At 49.8% G+C, this 7021-nt stretch overlaps 1 protein-coding gene across 2 annotated transcripts in view; it reads right to left on the minus strand.

The window, feature by feature from the left end:
- Dchs1 (dachsous cadherin-related 1) overlaps positions 1-7021 on the minus strand; it is a 33327-nt gene that overhangs the window by 25480 nt on the left and 826 nt on the right. The window contains exon 2 of one of the 2 annotated variants that reach the window (XM_026777576.1): positions 6715-6935. The gene's annotated coding sequence lies outside the window, so the exon portion shown is untranslated. Of the gene's footprint in view, positions 1-6714; positions 6974-7021 lie in introns of those variants that run through there. The other variant, XM_005370232.2, reaches the window with a different exon arrangement.

Here is a 7021-nt window from a genome sequence, read left to right on the forward strand (position 1 = left end):
TCCTCCTCCTCCTTCTCTTCCTCCTCCTCCTTTTTCAGACAGTGTCTCCTAAGGCTAAGGCCCAGGCTGACCTTGAACTCACTAAGCAGTCCAGGTTGATCCTGAACTCCTGATCATCCTACCTGAGTTCTGAAATGATAAGGTTAAGTCATCTTGCCTGGATAACATAACGTATGTATCAAAGTGCCTACCTCAATTGACTGATGCAAGAGTTAAGTGATAATTCAAAATGTTTAGCATTAAGGTTCGACTACTGCTCACTGGTACTGTAGTGTGATGCACACATCAAACTCTGGGATGAGTGTCCTTCCACAGATGAGGAATCTGAGCCTGGGAGATGGGAGTGAAGAGACATCTAAAAGGCAACTTTGATGAACACTAAAGCTTTTTGCTAGCCCAATTGCCTCTCTGGTGGAGAGCTTGGAGAGCCAAGAAAAGGCTTGTGTAGCTAGTCAGGCATACAGCAGGGAAAGAGAATAGTTCAGGAGAATGAATCTGGCACTGTGGATGAACAGAGGAAGAGATCGCAGTAAGGTCATCAGCATTCCAGGTACATAGGCATGTGGAACTGGGCTCACACCGTGAGAGGGCAGAAGGAACCTGGATGCCCAGGTTTCTAGGAATGAAAAAAATGGGGAAGGAAGGAGCAGATGTAGGGTATGCAAGGAGGTGATTCATGAACAGACGCAGTCAGCAAATATTTAAGGCCTATCGTGTGCCAAACTCACTAAACCCCAGAGACAGAGCAGTGGTTCAGACAGATCAAGTCTCTGTGTCCATGGTGTTTAAAGGTGGGGAGGCCTATGAACTGATCCCCCTGAGCTGGATCCCCACAATCACAGTCCAGGTTGTAGAGGAAACTAATGAAGTTGGAGATGGCAGAAAAGGTGAAGACAGAAACTCAGAAGGCAGGTTGAGGGCAGGGAAGGACAATATGAAAACCCAGATGTTAGATATAAGATTAATTACAAGGTCCTGCAGTCAAGATCCAGTATGGGAAAAAGTGAGATTCAATCAGCTAAGTTAGTAGCTGAAAACTTAAGACATTTTCTTCCTGAACCTTCCAAACTACTTTAAGTGGATGTCATTACTCTCATTTTCACCTGAGAAAATGAAGCTCTCATAAGCTTAGTCATCCATTAGAAGGCCTGAGGGACAGCTGCTGTCCTTTCTCTTCCCTTCTTCCTCTTCTCCCTTCCTGGCAAGGCACAAGGAAGCCAAGTTCTAGGCTCTGAGAGATTACAAGTTCCTTCTACTGAGTTGGGTGCAGAGGGGGAAGACAGGTCTTTTTTTTTTTTTTTCTAAACCAGGGAACTGGAAGCGCCCACTCCCAAGTGCCAGTGGTTGAAAATGCCCTGATCTCAGAGAGTTACACAGGCAACTGTAGACCCTAGAACAGAAGGGGCAGGCAGCAGAATGCTAGTGAGAAACTGGACTCTGGGAGAGGCTTCTGATAACAGGTACTACCAGCCGCAGAGAGGGGAGAGTCCAGGCTGGTTTCTGTTGCCATGCCAGGCAAGAACTGGGCAAGGAGGAGAGTACAGGAATCGGGGAACCTGGGATTGGAAGGAGCAGGGACTGGAATACCAGGAGTTGAGCTCAGGGTGGGTGGGCGCTGGAGGAGGGAACAGCCTAAGGCATCCCCTTAGGAGGGAATCTGGCAGGCCTATACTGCCTGGTGGTCTGGGGATAGGTATGGTGGTTAATCTTCATTGCCAACTTGACTGGATTCGGAATCCCTTACGAAGCAAGTCTCTGGGTTTATCTTCAAAGGTGTTTTCAAAGACATGGAACTGAGGTGGGAGTTCCCACCCGAAGGCGGCTGGCATCATCCCATAGTTTTCCTGCCTGTCTGTGCAATGTGACTACTCACCTCATGTTCCTCTGTCATGCCTTCCACACCACGGAGGACCACACCCTCAAACTGTAAGCCAAATAAAGCCTTTCTCTCTCACAAGTTGCTTTGGTCAAGTTATTCCATCACAGCAATGAGAAAATCAACTAATAGACCACAGCTTTCAGCAAGGGTCTCCAGGACACAGGCTTGCTAACTCCAGTGCTTCTTAAATAGCTGCGGAGTAAATGAAAGAAACAGAGTGGAGGAAGAGGATTCAGGAAAAGAGAAATCCGGGGTTGGGGCAGGAGAGATCCTGGGGTAAGAAAGGAGCTGCTGTGGAGAGGTAGGGAAAGTGTCTCCCACATGGTAAGAGGACCCTGTGCCACCATCGTGTGGGCAGCTGGGAAGAGGTCTCCTCAACAGTGAGAGTGAGGAATGAGCTCACACATTCATTTCTTTGTTCCTTGTTGAGCATGTGTAGGGAACCAAGGGTCACAAAGATGCAACCTTGACAGTGAGCAGTCCTAGCTTTGTGGGAGAAATAGAGTAAGGATAAGCAGTGACAAAAGAGAAATCCAGGAGCCCCTGGAAGAGTCAGAGTGAGAAGGGGAAGCATGAGGAAGGAAGAAAGGAAGGAAGGAAGGAAGGAAGGAAGGAAGGAAGGAAGGAAGGAAGGAAGGAAGGAAGGAAGGAAGGAAGGAAGGAAGGGCGGGCTGTGGAAGTCATAGCACAGCGTGCGCACAGCTCCAATGGACAATGGAAGGACGCACTGTCTGTTGGCAACTATGAGGAACTCAACAGAACTTGAGCTCAAAATCTGAGTGCTAGAGAAATAACAATGAGCTAAGGAGGGAAGAGAGAAGATTATGATTCATAGACCATATTTAAAAGTTGGGATTTCCTGCAAAGGAAACAGAAACACTAAAGCACAGTAAAGTGGCTGGATTTGCATTTTTATTCAAGTGTTTCTTGCTGCAATGAGACACAGATTGGAAGAGAGAAGGGAAGTACAGACCCATTAGGAGGTGCCTCCAAAAGTTCAGGCGAAAAGGCTGCAGGCACAGGGGTGAGGGAGGAAACGGGATGAGATGTCAGACACTGTGGAAAGGAGGCAGAATCAACAGGTTCCTGGTCTTACATAAAGCAGTGGTTTCAGCTAATGTCTGCTTGTAAAGACAGGGATTTGGGGAAAGAAGTTGAGTTCAAGTTTGTATATGGTAAGGGGTCTGTAAGCTATACATTATGATCAAGTATATCTCAGGTACATAAAGGTCACAGCTCAGAGGAGAGGTATTTGGGACTCATCAGTCTATGAGAGCTAAAACCATGCAAATGAGGGAGATGGTCATCAGAGGCCTATGTCACTGAGATAATCAGATGCAGGTCAGAATCTTAACAGCAGTATTTAGGGGCCTTGCAAAGGACCCCAAAGGCACCCAGGACAGCCAGGAGGAGCTCCATGAGAGATGCAGAGATCCCACCACACTGCCGTCATCTGATTTTTGCCTGCCTCCTGGCACTAAAGTGTCACCCCACTGAGGGTAGAAACAGTGATTCTACCGTTGTCTTCTCATCACCTAGCAGCCTGCCTAGCACATCAGGTCTCCTTTCAAGTTAAGAGAATAAAGCGGTGACTCAGAAGTCAAAATCAAAAACAGCTCAGAGAGGAAAGAAAGCTCAGCTATGTCAGCTCCTGCCAAGAGGTCAAGCAGCTGAAGACTCTTGAAAAAAATCCCCTTGATTTGGCAGGAGAGAGGTCACTTTCTCTCAGGGAAAAGAGTGTCTTTGGAGGAGTGGGAATAAATGAAGTGAGCACAGCTTGATGCAGAAGGGTCCCTCACAAAACACAATGGTGGAGGAAACTGAGGAAGCCTCTTACCTACAGGGCATCACAGGGTTAAAGACAGAATTCTGATGTGTCTCCAGGAGGAATGGAAGCAAGGACGAAACTAGAGACATGGGAAAGACAAGAAATAGTCAAGTTAAATCCTCATGATGCAGTGAGAAATGGTATCCTAAATGCAGGTGTGGGGGGCTGGTCTTAGGCAGAAGAGACACCTACTTGTTATTAGGGGAGGATGGACAAAGGACTGTAGAGGATGCCAGTGAGATGTGAGGAGATATAAAGTTGAGGGAATTCAAGCCAGGTGCCTTTAGTTCCTCCTGTGAGTGAGCAAACCAGATTTCCACTCTCCAGTTCTCCCTCCCTCCAACACCCACATTCACATTGTCAGCTTGCTGACCCCGCTGTTTAAAGAGCAAGCCCTGTCTCCGGCTGCTCCTCCAGTGCACGCCAGCATGACCCCCTTCCAGGCTTTCAGGATTACCCCACAGCTATTCCCAGGCGCCTCCCCCAGGCACCACAGACCTGCTGGAGTAGGGTTTCTACAACAAAGCTGGCTACATCACTCCACAGCTTCAAATGATTTGATGGCTTTCCATTATTCTGGGGTCAAATGAGCTTCCTGTGGCCATGGAGCCCCTGGATGATCTCAGTTTCCTCCTGACACTCCCATCTCTCTCCACACTTCTTGCTGTAAATGTTACAATGACTGGCTTGCTCTACCCCTCAGACACAGATACGTGAACTTTCAAATGCCGTCTTCTTGGCGTGGAATATTCTCTACCCATTCTGCCTCATTTCATTTCTCCTTTTCTCGATTGACTCCTGACTAACTCACCAGTTTTAAGGCTTCTTCCAGAAAGCCTCTTCTGAACTTTCCATGGTTGCTTATGCTGTCTTGAGCACTGCTATGTTATGACACTCAACCTCCCCCCTCCACACTGACTGTGTAAGCCTGAGGGTAAGGAGCATGCCCATTTTATTGACTTTTGGAAAAGCCCACTCTACTACAATGTCTGGAAAAAGTAGATATTTTGTATGTGTTTGCTGAATGAGCCAGTAAGTTAATTAATTAGTCTATTGAAAACAATGGGTGAGTGATTTGGGTATGTGAAAAAAAATTCTTTATAGAAGGTCTGACCTGGGGATTTACAGAAACCAGAATTTCTAAGTGTGTCAGTAGCTGAGAAATCATTCTAGACAGAACTGATAATTCACATTTGAGAAGACTCAGAGACAATGGAGCACAGTGTCAAGGAGTGTTTGAAGGGATGGTTCTTCACCAGTGAGCTGGAAGAAGAGGAGCAGATTAGCAGGAGTTCAAGGGCAAGAGATCAAGGAAAAAGGTCATATCTGGTTAAAGTTGCAGTTTTCAGCATGTGGGTTTCACAGGGGTCGCCTGAGACCATCAGCAAACACAGATATTTATATTACGATGCACAACAGTGTTGAAATTACAGTTATGAAGCAGAAACAAAAATAATTTATGGTTGGGGGTCACCACAGCCTGAGGAACTGTGTTAAAGGGTCACAGCGTCAGCAAGGTTGAGATCCATGGGGTTAAAGAGTAGAACAAGAGAAAAGGCATCTGAAAGCTGTGAAGAGATGGGGGTTATGCGCAGAGTGGAGTGCGGGGTTTAGTCCTGGGAGGAGAGAAGGTACCAGGAGCTAATGACATAAAGAAACTGTGAAGCTGGTTTTGGGAGATACCTAGGGCCATGGTAGGATGTAGGGTCAGGGAGAAAACAGTCTAGCTCTCAGTGCCCAGGAACAGAAGTTTTGGAGGTCTGCGGTAACAAAACTTCAGCTCTCCTTGTAATGTAGACAGATGGCCCATGACTGTCTTCTAGACGCTGTACAAGAGGCTCTGCGGTAAGAGCGTCGCAACCCAGCCTTCTGCTAGCTCCAGGTCTCTGACATACCTGTAATTCATGAGCAGGCTGAGGAAATATATGAAAATCCCTATGATGTGTTGCCCGATAGTATTTCCAATGGACGTGTATTGGTCTGAGAGGCGTTGGCAGGACCATGGTCTCCTGTGGTATGAGTTGGCTGTGACAATGATGGCCAGGTATCCTGGCTGTAACACTTCTGCTGTATGCACACTGTACTGACATCATCTCCCACAGGTACATTCTGGCTTGACAGACACCTATAATGGGTGTTAGTTGGTTCTGACAGGCCATTTTAGGGATGTCCGGGGACTATGCGTGTTATCTCTTGAGAATGTAAGTTGCCTGGGACTGAGTCCCTATGGGGTTGAGTAGGGCTATGATTGTGTCCCATGTGGGTATTTGAAGAGTTGACATAAGCGACAATATTTTTCTGGCCTATGACCTGTGGCTGTGGGCCCAGCCCATGCACACTGAGTTCATTGTGCCTTTGAGTTCTTTCTCCCCACCCCCTCCACGTGGGACCTAGGCTTGCAGTGACCTCTCTCTGTCCCCTTACCAGGACTCTAATGTAAGCATCCTGGACACAAACTCCCAGGCTCTGGCACCAGGATGCACTCAGAACACAGACTTTGTCCTCTCTCCTCTGCTTCTCTACTTCTGCCCCTCAGTTTCTTTGTCTGTGTCTCCGTGTCTCTGTCACACACCCATCCCTGCATTCTGACATATGGCTCCAAAGAGCCAGGTAAAACGCACACAAGCACGCACTCTCACAAGGACCCGCTAGTCCCGACATAGCTCATTCTGACCCACACCCCCTCCAAGTGACACGCACATGCACACACAACCTCGCGAGGACACTCGCTGACTCACACTCGCTGCACACACACAGCCCAACCCTCACTCCCCACCCCTCGCGCACACTGAAGCACTGCCACACACTCCCACTCGATGACACCCGCACACAAAGACCCCCCGGCCCTGCCCCCATGCTCACGTTCACGCTCGCCCTCTCCCGCAGGCCCCGGCCCCCCCTCCCCCATTGTCTCGGCACAGAACAAAGCCCCCGGATCCGTCGCCGCCGCCGCAGTCAGGGAGGCCGACAGACCCCGCGGGTGCGGCCGGACGGGCCGGGCACTGACCTCCGCGCGATGCGGGCTCCTTTGCCCGGTTCTGGGGCGCCGTCCGGCCGCGGTCAACCCCCGGGGCAGCACCCGCCTTCGCGGGGCCTGGGGCCGCGCATCGTCCGCCCTGGTAGGCTCGGGCTCACAGTGCCCTCGGTGCGGCCCGCCGTCTGTCTGCTCTCGCTCGGCCGTCGGTCGGTCCGTCCGTCTGTCCGCCACCGCCGCAGGGGCGCCGCCTCCTGCACAGCCACCCCGCGGAGGATGCAAGATGCGCCGCTGCGGCCCGAGCCCCCTCCCCTCCCTCCCTCCCTCCCTCCGCGCGGTA

The sequence above is a fragment of the Microtus ochrogaster genome, unplaced genomic scaffold, assembly GCF_000317375.1.
Source record: "Microtus ochrogaster isolate Prairie Vole_2 unplaced genomic scaffold, MicOch1.0 UNK73, whole genome shotgun sequence".
NCBI lineage: Eukaryota > Metazoa > Chordata > Mammalia > Rodentia > Cricetidae > Microtus > Microtus ochrogaster.